We start from the raw sequence: 17,358 nt of genomic DNA on the forward strand, positions 1-17,358 counted from the left end.
ACAGGTGAGAGGAGGTATTTAGGCCCTGAAATGGTTCAGAGGACCAATGAGGTGGTTGAGAAGATTAGAGCTCGAATGCTCGCCTCCCAGAGTCGCCAGAAGAGTTATTCAGACCTGAAACGCAGGAACGTGGAATTTTCAGGTTGGTGACCATGTGTTCCTTAGGGTTTCACCTTTGAGGGGAGTGAAACGATTTGGTGTTCGGGGCAAGTTGAGCCCTAGATTTGTGGGCCCCTTTGAGATTCTTGAGCGGGTTGGAGAGATAGCTTACAGGTTGGTGATGCCTCCAGCCTTATCAAGTGTTCATGACGTGTTTCACGTGTCCATGCTCCAGAAGTATGTGTCTGATTCGACATATGTCCTGAGTTATGAAAATTTGGAGCTGGAACAGGATTTTTCTTATGAGGAGAAACCCGTGGAAGGACAAAGTCTTGCGGAGCAAGACCATCGCCCTGGTGAAAGTGTTGTGTAGGAACAGCAAAGTCGAGGAGGCGACATGGGAATTAGAATCAGAGATACGAGAGCGATATCCCGAGTTATTCAGGTAATTTCGAGGAAGAATTTTCTGTAAGGAGGGGATAGTTGTAACGACCCAAATTTGCTAATAAGGCTTAGGGCCTTGATTAGCGTGCCAGGAGGGCAATAAGTGAATTATTGTTATAATATGAGAATTTATGTGAATATGTAATTAGTGATGCATGTTTAGGTGAATTAAATATGCATGTGGGCCCCGTCTGGCTATTAGGGGCATGATTGCAATTTTAGCCCATTGAGGGCATAAATGTGATAATTGTGATATATCTGTGTTGCATGATCCGAGACAGTCCTAGGGAGCGGTTAGCTAGAAAGTCACAACGGGGTCGAAAATCTGACTCGGGGCGACTCGAGGGGTATTTCGGGTGTTAGTCATTTTATGGGATTATCGGGTTACAGAAATAAATATTTAGAGATATATTTGAGGTTAGAATGCCTAGGAGGGAATATTGGGGAAATTTACCATTTTGCCCTCGGGGACGTTTTTGGTACCCCGAGCCTTGAGGTAACCTCATAGACTTAAGTTAAATAAAACAAATATGGGAAACCCACAGAAAGCTCTAAACCGACCCTGTCCTCTTCTCTATTTCTCTCTTGTCTTCTCTTCTTTGGAAGCTAGGGGAAAACCTTGGAGAATTACTCAAAGACTAAGGAAAATTCAGTTGGGATTTTGGGAGCTAGAGGCTTGGAGCTTAGAGAATTGATTTGGGGATTCATTTCTGTCCAAGGTAAGTTTCTTTAACATGTCGAGTTGTGTTGAATTGCAGCTGGTTTTTTGCTAAGATGTTAGAATATTGCATGTGTGTGGGTAAGGAATCATCCATGGGTTTGATGAGGTTTTAAGCTTGAATACCTGTTGTGTTTTGTTGCTGAATCCATAGAATAACTTCTGTGTTGAATGTTTGGATTGTTAGGTTAACTTTTTTGGATAATTGGCTTGGTTTTAGAAGAGAAAATGGGAGATTTTTCTGGGTTCGAGGGGTCAGGCCGCGATGCTTTTCTTGCTGAGTCGTGGCCCCAACTTGGGGCACCTGGAAATGGAGGCGCGCCGCGGCGCTCTTCAAAAAGGACCGCGGCGCGTGTGGGCTATTTTGAGGCAGGGCCTCGGGTTGAGTTGGGGGCCGCGGCATGAGTCCCCAGGGCCGCAACGCTTGGTGCATTTTTGGGTTTTTAAGAGCTTTTAGGTTCGGGAATTCAATAGCTAAGGCTCGGTATGGATTCTATCACTCGGATTGATAGAATTCAACGTTCCGGAGATTAGAATTATGACCCAAAGCTATTTAATGGATTAGAACTTGATGGGTGGAAATTTTTAATGCGTTGTGACTAGGGTTTCGGCGAGGCTCGGACTAGGGAACCGTGCTCGGGACATCGGTGCTTGGAAAGCTCGGGACACAGGTAAGAAAACCATTGTTCCCATAGAGCTTGTGTTGCAGGGCTCGACCCTATATGATTTAGTTGCAAGGCTCGGCCCTATATAACGGTGTTGCAAGGCGTGGCCCTTTGATTGCATTTATATGTGTTTGAATATCTATTTAGTTATATTATGTGTGTATATAAATGGTGGAATGGCGATGGCCAGGAACGGCGAAGGCCGAGAACGGCAAGGGGCCGGGAGCAGCGTTTAGCACGCGGAGTGCGAGTTGCCAAGGCGATACCCCAAGGGATACCTAGGATATCCTTACGGTATAGACCACGAACCCAGGGCCTGGTAAAGCGCCTGGGACGGCATGGCCGTACGTGTATAGCCTGATGATGGCTTGATTTTATATTAAGTGTTTGATATGCATATATTATCTGCTTGTGAGGGTTTTCTTGCTGGGCTTCGGCTCACGGGTGCTCTATGGTGCAGGTAAAGGCAAGGGGAAAGTCAATCAACCTTGAGTATGGTGAGCATGACGAGTGGCGCGTACATGTCTGGTCTGCCTGGCTGCCACGACCAGTGGTGTTTTTGGGAGATGATTGTACTAAACTTTAATTTTGTTGTTTAGTCGACTCTGGTTACATTTTGAGTTGTACATATTTCTAAACAATGTTTTTGGGATCCCAAATGTTAAACGTTTTATATATATTTTTTCAATGAAAGATTTATCCTCAAGTTTGTGACTCTAATTACGATTTAATTACACTTTTGTCCTAAAAACCTCGATTAGCGAGTTAATTGCACATTTTAAACTCACTCAGTAACGGCTCTGAGGCAGTAAGGCGTTACAGAGTTGGAAACAGAGCGTTCGTTAAGGTCCAAGCAAGAGGAATAGCTCGTCTGAAGTTCAGAAATAAATACTTAATTTTAAAAGATGTATTTTTTATTCCGGATTTTAGTAGAAATTTAATTTCAGTTTCCATGTTGCAATTAGAACAATTTGTTATGAGTTTCACAAGTTCTAATATATATATATTTCTTCCAATGGATCACAATTGTGTATTGCATGTTTGGAAAATGGGATTTATATTCTGCGACCTAACAAACCCCTCGCTCTTAACAATGATTTATTCAAAGCAGTTAAACCTAGGACCAATAAACGTCAAAAGACCGATAATGATAATATGACGTATTTTTGGCACTTGAGACTAGGTCACGTTGGCTATGATAGGATTCAAAGACTTACAAAGGACGGACCTTTGAGGGAAATCACCTTAGGTGAATTACCTGTCTGTGAATCTTTTCTAGAAGGCAAACTAACCAAGCGTCCATTCTCTGCAAAGGGTGATAGGGCCAAAGAGCTAATTGGACTTGTTCATTCAGATGTTTGTGGACCTTTGAATGTACAAGCCAGGGGTGGTTTTGAGTATTTCATCACTTTCATTGACGATTACTCTAGATACTCATGTCTTTACCTAATGCATAGGAAATCAGAAACATTTTCAAAGTTTCAGGAATTCTTAGCAATGGCTCAGAACCAATTAGGTAAAACATTAAAGATCTTGCAATCTGATAGGGGTGGAGAATATTTGGATATTCAGTTCCAAGATCATTTAACTGAACTTGGGATTTTATCACAACTTACTGCCCCAGGTACTCCACAACAAAATGGTGTAGCGGAACGCTGGAACATAAATTTATTGGAAATGCTTAGATGCATGCTTAGTTACTCAACTCTACCAACTTCGTTCTGGGGGGATGCAATTGAAATCGCGAATGACATTCTCAATGGCGTGCCATCTAAATCAATCCCCAAAACACCTTTAGCACGTTGGAATGGTCGTGACCCTAGTTTATGCCATTATAGAATCTGGGGGTGTCCCACTCACGTCTTGAGGAAAAAAGAGGGAAAGCTAGAACCACAAACTGAATTTTGCATGTTTGTTGGCTATCCTAAAGGTACTCGGGGTGGACTTTTCTATAGTCATTCAGAAAAGAATGTGTTTACTTCTACAAATGCTACTTTTCTGGAAGATGACTATGTCCAAAACTTCAAACCACGCGACAAAGTAGTTTTAGAGGAGATGGTTAAAGAATTGACTCCAGCCAATGCTCCACTGTCATCAACGTGAGTTGAAGATGAAATTCCCACTCTTCATGTCCAATCGATGCAAGTCGATTTAAATGAAAAAAGTACCACTGTTCCTAAGCAAACAGTCACGAAACCTCATTGTAGTAGGAGGGTTTCTAGGAACCCAGTTCGCTATGGTTTGGATGGTGAAACCAATATGGTCGTTGGTGACACTAGTGATGATGATCCGTTGTCTTTCAAACAGGCAATGGCAAGCCCTGAAAAGGAACTATGGCTCGAAGCCATGAAACAGGAAATGGAGTCCATGTACTCAAATTACGTCTGGGATCTTGTGGAAGCACCTAGTGACTTTAGGGCCATTGGGTGCAAGTGGATCTATAAGAAGAAACGAGGTGTTGATTGAAATATCAAGACTTATAAAGCTCGATTAGTGGCAAAAGGTTATACCCAGAGAGAAGGCGTGGACTATGAGGAAACTTTTAGTCCGGTAGCCATGCTCAAATCCATTTGCATTCTCCTATCTATAGCAGCCGCTCTCGACTATGAGATTTGGAAAATGGACGTCAAGACAACTTTTCTTAATGGAAAGCTTGACGAAGTCATTTATATGGATCAGCCAGAAGGATTTAAAGTAGCTGGACAAGAAGGAAAATTTTGCAAGTTGAATAGGTCCATCTATGGACTTAAGCAAGCTTCTCGTTCCTAGAATCTTAGGTTTGATGAAATAATCAAAACCTATGGCTTTGAACAAAATATTGATGAGCCCTGTGTTTACCAACTGAAGGCAAATCAAATAGTGGTATTCTTGGTTCTTTATGTAGATGATATCTTACTCATTGGAACAATGTTAAGAAATTATCAGATGTGAAGAATTGGCTGAGCACTCAATTCTAAATGAAGGATTTGGGTGAAGCAAGTTATGTTCTAGGTATCCAGATCATCAGGGATAGAAAGGATAAACTCTTAGCTCTTTCTCAAGCAGCTTACATAGATAAAGTGCTTGAACGTTTCTCAATGACAAATTCCAAGAAAGGACATTTACCGTCCCGCCATGGAATTCATCTTTCAATGAAGCAGTCTCCCCAGAATCCTGAAGAGGAAGATGCAATGAGGAAAGTTCCTTACGCATCTGCAGTTGGAAGTCTTATGTATGACATGTTGTGTACTAGACCAGATATCTGCTATGAAGTGGGAGTAATGTATCAGTCAAACCCAGGACCAGAACATTGGATAATTGTTAAGCATATCCTGAAGTATTTGAGATGGACTAGGGATTATATGTTAGTCTACAAGGGTGGTGTTTTGAACCATGTAGGCTACACCGATTCAAATTTTCAGACCGATGTCGATGATAGGAAGTCTACTTCTGGAATGGTGTTTACTCTTGGGGGTGGAGCTGTGATTTAGAGAAGCGTAAAGTAGTCTGCAGTCTCAGATTCCACCATGGAGGCTGAGTACATAGCCACGTCAGAATTAGCTAAGGAAATAGTATGGCTAAAAAAGTTCTATTCGGATCATGGTGTTATTCCAACACATGTATAAACTGCTTGTGTTGTTTTGTGACAATACAAGAGCGATAGCCAACTCAAAAGAACCTCGAAGTCACAAGAGGAGTAAGCATATAGAAAGGAAGTGTCACATTATTCGAGAATATGTGGCCAGGGGAGATGTGAAGGTTATGAAGATTGCAACTGAAGACAATCTTGCAGATCTGTTTACAAAGACACTACTAGAAGCTACATTTGATAAGCATATCAAGGAAATGGGATTAGTAGAATTAAGGCATTAGTTTCAATTAGTGCAAGTGGGAGTTTGTTGGGGTTTTATGCCCTAATTAAAACTCAAATTCTTTATAATCTCATTTTATTATCAATAAAAGAATAGAAATCATTTTTTGACTTGGTCAATCACTTTGCTCACATATTTTATTTTCATGATTATTGATTTAATATAAATTTCTATTAAATCCCGAGCATATAGCTAATCTTATTTATAGTGACGTAATCACAGTGGAATATAAGTATGATTATATGTTCAAAAATAAGTTAGTCCTAAGATTAGTCAGTGCACAGGATTTACACTGATTTGCCAATCTACGATATGATCTACTTACACATTACAGTGTTATGTTCTTTCCAAAACATTAGCAAAGTAGATAAGATTGGATGTATTTGTTACATCGGACTGGACCGATATTGACAGTTGATAAGATAAGTAAACATACCGTTATTATCTATTCTTGTCATATCATATAGTTGGCCATAGGTCAATTCAATCTCAATTCTGAGTGGTTAGTATTCTAACTGATTGTATTATTTGAGTTCTTTGACTTGTTCGTTACCAGCTTACCCTATGGACTAGCCCATACTTACATCTTGGGAACTCGTTAGTATAATTGAGTGGGATTGTTAATCATAGATATGAACATCTATAGCTTCTGATGAAGAAGTGAAACGATGGTTTCCTTTTAGTTTGATTCAAGGTGTTAAATGATAGAGATCTCATTTGAGTAATTGAATTAGTTTACTGAAATATCATTTACAAGGAACTAAGTGTTTTAAGGATAAAATACAATGAGGGGTAAAACGGTATTTTAGTCCCATCTCATTGCAGACCATCTATAGAGGATTGAGTGACAATTATGGTTGTAACGATGGATAATTAATAGCGTATCTATATTTGTTATACATCATTCTATGAATTCAAGAGTGCAATTCCGAGTCTATAGTGGAGTCACACGGAATTAATAAGTTAGTAAATTTATTTGTTAGATTTATGATAACTTATTGGAGCTTGAATTCATAGGCCCATGGTCCTCATTGCACCTTGGATAAAATCATCTAGATAGTTTCAATTAATTGATTTAATTATTAATTAGAATTATCAAAGTTGACCAGGTCAATTTTGGATAGTTTCACAGAGTTGTTTAATTTTGAGAAGAAAGGATAAATTAGGGCAGATTTATTAATTAAGATAAATTGGTATCTAAATTAATAAATAAGTTTAAATCAAGGTTCAAATTATAAATAATTAATTTGATAAAGGATTTAATTAATTAAATCAATAAAAAATAATATAGGCCTTGATTTTAAGTCCAATGGGCTTATAATCAAATATGAAATTTCACAGGCCTAAAGCCTATGATAATTTCGACCTAGGGCTTCAAATTGGCTATTATTTTATTGATTTTTTAATTAAATTAAATGGCCTAATTGAGTCTATAAAATGAGTGCTTAGAGAGAAATCAAGATGGACGACAAATAAGTTTAATCACTGGTTTTCTGATAGTTTTAGATTCTCTCTAAACACGAGTCATTTTCTAAGCCTCTTTGTTATTTTCTCTTCTTCTCTCTGTATCTATCTCATGTGTTGAAAATTTCCCACAATAGTCTAGGTGATTCTAAGGATTGGAAGACTATGAAGAAATTAGAAGAACGGTTCAGTTTCTTGATAATACTCTGCGACAGAAAGGATACAAGAGTTGGAGAGACTGAAGGAAAGACTCTTTCATTCCGCTATGTATACTGTAAGTATTCTTGTCTTTGTTTCTCTTTGAATTCAATTTTAGAAACATGTTCTAGGTTATCTCATATTAATTTGTTTAATATTAGATCTACATGAAAATAAATAAAGATTCTGTATAAGTTTTCCTAACAAATACGCCATTGTAGCCGTCGACTATTACACCAAATGGGTCGAAATGGAACCAATGAGCACCATCACCTCCAAAAAGGCCCTGGACTTCATCATCAACAACATTGTGTGTCGATACGGCCTCCCTCACAAAATCGTGTCCGACAACAGGAAGCAATTTGATAGCGTCCACTTCATCGACTTCTGTAAAAGACATGGCATCATCAAAAACTTCTCCGCAATCGCAAGGCCTTAATCGAATGGGAAAATAGAGGTCGAGAACAAGATTTTGAAGGGAACACTAAAAGAAAAAAATCCAAGTCTGCAAGAGCAAGTGGCCGGAAGAGTTGCCCCGAATACTATGGGCCTACCAGACCACAGAAAGAACGTTGACCGGACATACTCCCTATTTGATGGTATATGGATGTGAAGCGGTCATCCCAGTAGAAATGGCAATCTCGTCTCATAGACGAGACTCATAAGATCCCGTCCGGAACCACACCTTAGTCTAAGAATCCCTAGATCTCATCGAAGAGATCCGGGAGGAATCACAGGTGCATCTGAAGATGTATCAGGGTAAAATCACCAGGCACTTTCACTCTAAAGTTAAAAGCCGGAGGTTCGAAATCGGCAATCTAATCCTTAGAAGAGTCTTCCCTGCAACTCAAGATCCAGGAGTGGGGGTTCTAGGACCAAACTGGGAAGGACCCTATGAAATCCAAAACAAAATATGTCTGGGAACGTATCGCTTAAGGCGACTAGATGGAACGGAGGTCCCAAGGGCCTGGAACGTAGAACACCTTCACCGGTAATATTAGTAGTCGGGAGGATCTAATTTTGTTTCTTTTTAACATTTTTTATTTCTAGCAATGTATGCCCCAAGGTGATTTCTTTTTTAATGGAAATGGTGTATACAAAACACCATAAGAAATGTTGTAAGGAAACAAAAAGTCTGCGTCCGTCTTCAATTTTTACACAAACAAGTGACCTAAGACTACTCTTTGGTCACTTGGCGGGGGGGGGGGTAAGGTAATCTATACATATCCAAGATTTAAAAAAAAAGAGGATGCAAAGCTCGGGGCTTAGTCCGAATTCAGATTCGTATAGACATGGTTCAAAACCTAATAGGATGCAAGGCTAAAAGCCTAGTCCTAACCTGGACCCACATCGTCCGGGGGCTTCAAACCTAAAAGGATGCAAGGCTCAAAGCCCAGTCCTAACCTGGACCTACATCATCCAGGGGGTTCAAAACCTAAAAGGATAGAAGGCTCAAAGCCCAATCCTAACTCGGACCGGTATGGTCTGCGGGTTTGAAACCCAACTCCTAAAAATTGGTCCAGACCTAACATGGTCTCGGATAACCAAATCCCTATTCATGTTTTCCTTCAAATGGCCTAGAACCATTGAAACATGAATCTTAGGTTGAAATTGGTTAAAGTTAGTCTTATAAATAGCCTAGGCCGTTGGAACCTGAACCTTAGGATCGAAATAAGCTAATCAACTAATCTATGATGGTCCAGACCATTGGAACATGAACACCAGAGTTAGGACAAATAAATCAGACGGCAGTTATTAACTCCTTAACGGTCTAGGCCATTGGAACCTGAACATCAGGTTTGGAACGAGTTAATTAATTAAGTCATTTCTGAAACAAATCTCTAATGGTCCAAGTCGTTGGAGCTTGAACCATAGAGTCGGGGTAAATTAATTAAGTTATACTGATAAGTCCAAAATGGTCCAGGCCGTCAAGACCCGAACGTGGGTCTCAGGACAGGTTAAATACCTTCTACAATATTTCCCTAGTGGTCCTCGTCATTGGAACCAAGACCCAATATTCAACTTGGATTCATGCAGAGTAGCAAAACACTTGGTGAATTTTGAAAAATAAATAAATAAACAAATATAAAATGGAAATCATTATGTAAAGAAGAATCAATATATAAATACGGATGATAAAAATTGTCTTGGACGCATCTGCGTCCATAAAAGTAATATAACTACAAAAAACAGAAAGGAAGCCCTAACTAAAATACAAAGGCTCAGACCTAGGCTTCATTCTGATCTGGGATATCCAGTGTATTCTTGCCCTGCTCACCCCGGGCTAGGAGCGATGCATCAGCTTTCTCCTTGGCTTCGAATTCATCCCTCTTTGCAACCGGATCTGGATAGAGGAGGAGATTCATGTTCTTGTCTTGGAGCCAGGCCATGTAAGTGGCCTCATCAAAAGTGGTTGCCAACATCTCGTCAGCCTGCTCCTTCTCTTGGCGAGCCTCCTTGCTCCACTTCATCTTCAGCTGAACTTTGCCCTCCAAAGCTTGGTTCCAAGACTCAAGGTTTGCCACCTTCTCCCGCTCTTGGCGAAGTTGGACCTCAACCACCTCCAAAAGGGCTTTGATCGAAACCTTCGAGCCACGAACACGATGTAGCTGCACCTCCAGGTTGTCCACCGACTTCTTATGTTTGTCGTCCTTCCTGGACAAAGCTTCCTCGTGCTGAGACCGAACCCGGGCAGCTTCCTCACACTCAGCCTCAAGCTGAGCAACCTCATTGGAAAGGGCTTCCCTAACAGCTTCCTGTTCGTTAACGACCCCCTCCAACTCCATCTGGGTCGTCTCTAGCTTCACAGCCATCTCGGCCACCAAATCTGAATTCCTATGGGCCAGCAAGGCATCCTAAAACAAATCAAAGTTAGAAAATTTACGAGGAATGATGATGGTAAAATAAAAGATTAGATGGGCATATGGCTTACTATGGAAGCCTGATGACGAATGGGTTAGGAGGTGAGAAGGCCATCCTGGCTGGCCAAGGTGGCATATCGCTTAAGTTGAAGGGTGGACATGGTAGCCCCCACTTGGGCCAACAAATCTGCAGCAAGAGAAGTCGTATCCTGTCCCAACTTAGGTCGGAATTGGATCTCGGCTACAAGTCGGTCCACGATCTGTTGGGGAGCATTGAAGGCCTCCGGACAATTGGTGAACTCCACCCTCCACCGGATGATCAGGGCTCGGATCACCTCGTCCTGTTTGTCCTGTCCTTCGTCCTAAGCCTGAGACACCATTTTCATCCTTTCCTCCTGAAGGACCAGGTCCTCTTCCTCGGGAAGGACTAGGTTAACAGGAAGCCCCGGAGCCTTCGGGACCTCCTGCGTAACAACAAGGCTTTCCCCGGAGGAATGCTCCTTAGCCAGGGCTGGATCTTTGGTCCTAGATCTCTTAGCCCGCTTCGAGGGCTTCGCAGCGACCGAGTCTGCTTTCCTCTTGTTAGTTCCTCCTCCTTCAGAAGGCTCCTACTCCAAGTTAATGAGCTGGAGAGGAGAAGGTTGGGGCAAGATCATTTTGGCGTGTGCCACCAGGAGGGAACTTGTAGCTGGATCCCTCTCAGAAGCTTCCTGGACTGGCTCTAAATCCCCGAGGATTAGCTCCATAATTTTCTTTTTGGCTGGGCCCTTGGCGGCCCTCTTCGCCGAAGCCTTGGCTGCGGGCGCCTGGCCTCGATCATTTCCTTCATCTTGGCCACAAGGTTTGACATCTCTGAATCTCCTGAGATAGACAGAAAAAGGAAACTAATCAGTAAAATACATGAATGGGGATAAAAGTAAAAAATAAGAGAAATATTCAAGTCTAAAGTCCTCTGGGACGAACCCTTATCTAAAGAACAGGCACGACTCAACTCCCCTAGGGCGAAAGAGTGAATTCGGTCCCCCATGTCATCCGGGTCCAAAAAGCTACCATACTATAGGAACCAAGACGAGTGCATGAGGGTCAGTGTGTCTATAACAATTGGGCAAGGAAGCCCCACTTTGTTGACAGTCCTGATCAAATAATCCTGGTATTGTTGCCTATTCCTAACTAAGTTCTCAAAATGAGGAGCATAAGTTAAAATCGGAGGGGATTTACCTTGCCCCAAAATGCTAGCTCTGGGAGCTACAGTGTTAGGCTACCTCCCCTTGAGAAGGGCGTCCAATTCTTCAGATTCGGCCCTCTCCGGGATGAGCCTGCTCTTTCCTCGCCTTCTTTGTGCTTGCCTTGGCTGCGACCTCAACTACCTCGATGTGGATGAGGGCCAGCTCCTCCCTCAGGGCAAGATCCCTCTCACATTGCAACCCCCGGAAGCTAGAGGCATCTATCGACTAGTTCGCGGCAATCATCCCGACCAGTCGAAGGTTCTCCGTAGTTACGAAGCCCCCCACATCCAGCTCCTCGGTGCTAAGAGAGGCATAGAATTTCTTTCGCTCCAGGATCAATTCACTGAGCCGGGTATGCGCATATGGACCTGTGTTCCAAGACTATGAGTGTCCAGTAAACAAAACTAAAGGCTAGGTAAAAAATTCAAGAAGAATAACTTACCCACACGTTATAAGTCCAACACCAAAGTGGGGTTCTTCTCTAAGAGGAACCCAGATGTCATGAACCAGTAATGCCTGACATCAAGGGGGCTTCCATGTGTTGAATGGAGCCGGAGTAACTCTGCGGGCTTTCAGTTTATAAAATATGTCTCGCGTCTTGTCTTTGGAGTTGAGTTGCGGCTCCAGCTTGTAGAAATACAACATTTCCGTGGGAGTGGGCGCCGGGATCTCCTTCAATGCGCAGAATATGCACCATCTCATGAACAATTTGTACGCCTGGGGTAGAAGTTGGAAAGGCACGATCCCCACAAACTTGAGGAACCGCGCGAAGTAGTTGTGGAGCGGGAGAGTAGCTCTCGTGCTGGTATGGCCTATGCTCCAGGCCCCGAACATGCCCACATCAGTATGGGCCTTCTCCTCCTACCGGGCTAGTCGGTTGTAGAAAAATCCCAAAGTCGCCTCTACTCCAAGGGCTTTCTTCAGCTGGTGTAACATCTGGTAATTCCGAAACTCATTCTTCTCCTCGTCCACTTCCCACGTGTTGCCAGTGGGAAGTTTGGACCCTTCCAAGACTACAGGGCTCACTTGGACAATGTCTTCCGCGTATAAATTCACGCCGTGACTCATGATCAGGGACCTGGAAGCAACAAAGAAAACAAGAACCAAGCAGTTAGCACCAAAACCGAAGAAAATTGGTTGAGCTACAAGGGTTCTCCTAAAACTGCTTGGAGAGGTCCTCTCCGGACCTAGTGATAACTCTACAAAATAGAGTTATTTTACCACTTTTTATGTGCTAATTGTTGCTTAATTCTTGAGTTTTTAATTGATTTATTAAGTTTTTAAGTAATTTTTAATTTATTAGGCTTATTGTAGTTCTCTAGATTTTTGTATGTTTTTATAGATATTTTATTATAATATGTTGTAATTTAATTATATGAAATTTGTATTGTTAAGTTAGAAGTTAAAAGTGTAATTCTTTTGAACTTAAAATGCTATATTAAATTAAGTTATAATCAATATTTTCAAATGATTAATATGATTTATTTATATTTGAAAATATTTGATTGTTATTTAATTTATTTTTATCTTGTAGGAATTATGTTGTATTTTTTTGGAAAAAGTAAAGAAATCAAAAGTGGCATTTTCAAGAAAGAAAAGAAGAAAAGTGGTAAATAGCCAATGCCACCAAGGCCCAATTCGGCTGGCCACCTGCCCAGGCCCGCCTGCTACAGCACCCTCTTGAAGTCAGCAGCTTCTCCTTCACGCCTGCCTTCCTCTCCTGCCGCCACCTGTCTCCAACACACATAGCCTCTTGTTGAAATCTCACAGCCATGCACCATCCCAGCACCAAGCTCCCTTCACGTATCACCAAGCCGCCAACTCCCTGCTTCAACATCTTTTTGGGCCTGCCAACCTCTTTGGCCCACCAACCCAATCCTTTGGCTCACCTCACTAACTTCCTTCAGCTCCTTCCAACAACACCAAAAGCCTGCCATTCTCTCCACCTCCAACAGCCACCTTCCCATGCATGCCTCAAATTCTTGAGCCCATCAATGTTCCCTTGTCTCATTTTCTCCAAAAATACCACATTTTTACCTCACTTTCTACACATTTTACCCTAAAACATAATTATTACACCCTATAATTTACCCTTATTTGTCATATTATAATTAATTTAATCAATTTAATTCATTTAAATTGATTATTTTAATTATAATTTTTTGGCTATAAATAAGGGATTTGGTGTCCATTTTAGGGAGGTTACTCTACACAAAGTTTCTACACATTCAAAACCTCTCAATTCTCTTCATCTTCTTCTTCTTTTTATTTTTTTCTATGTATTTTTAGAGGAAAATTTTGGGGGTTTCTCCTCCAAATTTTCCTATTTATGTTTGTAATTTTTAGTTTTTATTTGCTATTCTAGTTATGTGTTTCTAATCTTTTTAAGATTATTAAGGTGATGATGAAACATTTTGTAACTAGATAGTGTTTATTTTGTATGTTGATTTCCCATTTTGTGCAACAAAGTTTATGGAATTTTCTTCTTCAAATATCTTCTTTCATCTTAAATATCATGTATTTTGGATTGTTAGCACATATTTACACTTTGTTCTTCATTAGTGCATAAACATAATATTCTTTGTGTAAGATGTGTCATTAAATTGTACACATCCATGCTTAGAACAAAAATATTATGTTTTGCCTTATAAATAATGTTCATTGATTTATTTGTTATTTCATTAGATTGATTTACACTAAATGCTTTGAAATTATAATTTTGAAAAGTGAAGAAAAATCCTATCTTTTTAGAAATAATTTGTGCTTAAAATTATAAATCTATTTAGAAAATGATAGTTTAATTTATTTTAACTATCACTAAAACTTGGGAATCAATGAACTTATAAATATTATTAAACTTATATTTTGTCGATTCTAATCCTTAATAATCTTATTTTACTATCTTCATTTCTATTATTAATTTATATTATATATATTGTCTTTAATTTCTTTATTATTATCTTCTATTTTATTTTTATTGTTACAAATTCTCATCAATCTTTGGAACTAGGTTAAAATTTATTAATTTTGGTTTAAAATAGTTTTCTTTTCGATTTTAGACAACTCCTTTGGGTTCGATCTCGTGCTTACACGAAAACTATTCTATAAATATGATTCGTGCGCTTGCGAGTTATAAATTTTTAAACATACTCGTTTTTGGTCCATCACCTAGATCTGGGATCAATAGAGATCCCAAGATCTTTAGTCGGGACCTAAAGGTCAAAGGTTTTTCTAACTCACCCAAAACAGTCTTGGGGCGCCCGAATTGATCCGGGACAACTGGAAATAGGAGTTATCACCTAGAAAATCTACGGGTCAGATCTACCACTATCCTACCTAGAACCACCCTACATGGTGGTCACGACCTTAATAGTTCTATGGTCGTAGGAATAACGTTATAATAAAAATGACTAAAAAATGAATAAACAGAAGAAAAAAAATGACCATAAGACTTACTGTGAGGTACTAGATTTGAAATTCGTAAAGTTTCAGGTGACAAAGTTGACAGAATCTAAGCCTTAAATCTGAGAAGATGGTGCAACAATTCATCTGCTGGTTGAACTAGGACAGAGTTGTCTGATGGCTGAGTGGGAAGAGGCCTATTCGAAAATAGATGAGCTCGAAGGTGAATTAATCGCCAGAGAATCTCGTCAGCAAAATGGGACATAAAAGCATTCTTTTCTGCTCTGAGTATATGGAATGTGTAAAGCTTGAAAATGAGCCTATCGAGGTAATTATTGGGCATAAATTCACTATTTGATCCAATGGTTGTAATGCCCCAAATTTCCTAATAAGGTTAAGGACCTTGATTAGGAGGCCGAGAGGGCCATAATTGATTTATTATGCTATTTAATGATAATATGCATGTTTAGGTGTATTAAATATGCATGTGAACCCATTTGTGATTAATTGGGTGATTTTCATATTTTGGCCATTTCGGGAATTTTTGGCATATATGTGAAATGGGCGTGGTGCTTTGTTATTATTTGGTTATGCCAGGGTTACCCAGCACAAGACGATCCTAGGAGGTAAGCTAGTGGGAAAGTCACAACGGGATTTAAGCTTGACTTGGAGTAAGTCAAGAGGTATTTAGAGCATTACCAGGTTATTGGGTAATGGGAATTAATATTTGGTGATAAATTTGGAGTTAGTAAGATCAGGGGGAAATTCTGGAAGTTTTGACTATAATGTCCCCGGGGGTGTTTTCGGGACCCCGAGCATTAGGTTTTATTGGAAGCTACTTAAGCTTGAAGTAACCTTTTAAGAAAATAAAAAGAATGTTATGTACGTTCTCTCTCCCTAAAAGTTCCTTTTTCGTTTCCCGATTGCGTTTTCGAAGGTATCTTGAGTTCTAGGACTCGGATTCAAGCGAGGATCGAGGCATAGCAATCCTAAGTAGAATTAGAAGCTTATTAGACAGAGGATTTAGTTGGAAACAACTCAATTGAAGGTAATTCAAGTTTAAGTTTTAAGTTTTTAAAAGTTTTTAAGCTTGAATTGGACTTTGTGAATCGTTGAGCTTTTAGTTCGTTTGAGCCTCAAGTTTTGGTGGTTTTGGACCATTGGGGAGTTTGGGAACTTTGATTTGATGATTGGGAATGTTTAGACATGTTTTTGGGAGGTTTTAAAAGGTTAAAAACGAAGAAAAATGGCTGCCCCGAAGTTGGGCCACGGCCCTTGCTCGATGAAGCAGGTGCTCAGTTTTGCTCTTGCTAGGCACTGTGGCCCTTGGTGTCGGGCGCCGCGGCGCTTGCCTCTGGTTGTGCTGGGGGCCGCGGCTCAAGGTCCCAGGGCCGTGGCTTAGGCAGGCTTTTGAGCCCGTTTGGGTGTTTTGACCCCGGGAACATGGTTTTAGGCCTCGGGATCATTCCTACTACCCGGATTGGTGAGGATTGATGTCTTGGAGGCTAAGTTTTAGTTCAAGGGTTGGTTTTAGAACTTGAACTCATTGGATCACCATTTGTGGTTGTGACTAGGTTTTCACTAGAGGCTTGGAATCGGGATCGTGCTTGTGGCTCATTTGTTGGTAACCTGTGCTTGGACCGAAGGTAAGAAAACTGCACCCCATGTGTGACATGCATGTCTATTATTGATGCATGTTGGATGTTTAAATGTAAACATTGATAGCATAGTGAATGCTTGGCAATCTTGCCCATTTGCATATGATTATTGTTGAGGCATGCTGGATGATTAAGTGTGATGCATATGATGCACAAGAAACATGTGATTAGGGCATGCCATGAATGATGGATATGAGATTGGTCAGAGCTTGAGTCTCTGTGTTTGTGCATGATCATTATTATGCTCGCAATTGTTAAGTAAGCATGCTGAATGCCTCATCATGGATGTGTGACATATGATATATGTTTGGTAGCAATGCTTACTTGTGTGTGGTACTGATTCATTAGTCAGAATTGGCAAAGGTGTTAGTATCAACTGTGAAGCTGTGACTTATTAGTCAGGTTCGGCAGTGGCACTGGGCACTGGTCACATTGGGCTGACTCACTAGTCAGGACGGCCTTAGCGTGTTCCACGCAAGCCATGTCAATCAGATCATATCGACCTTCTTCATTGAATGACTCAAAGAGCATTAATGCAGGACCGACCTCAAGTTCGATGAATATAAACAAGCGCTTATCTAGCCAAAGGCTAGTCATTTAGAGCCAGGGTTAGCGAGCCCCGTGACTGTTGGGTCACATGGCTATGGGCACTGGCCCTCAGTGACATGCTTGTCAGTCACTCATTTGATAAGAGCCATTGTAGGAAAGCCTGGGTAACGGTGTCGTTACACGGCTATGGGCACTGAGGCCCTAGTGACTTGTTTGTCGGTCA

The sequence above is a fragment of the Humulus lupulus genome, chromosome 7, assembly GCF_963169125.1.
Source record: "Humulus lupulus chromosome 7, drHumLupu1.1, whole genome shotgun sequence".
In the NCBI taxonomy this organism is placed as follows: Eukaryota; Viridiplantae; Streptophyta; class Magnoliopsida; order Rosales; family Cannabaceae; genus Humulus; species Humulus lupulus.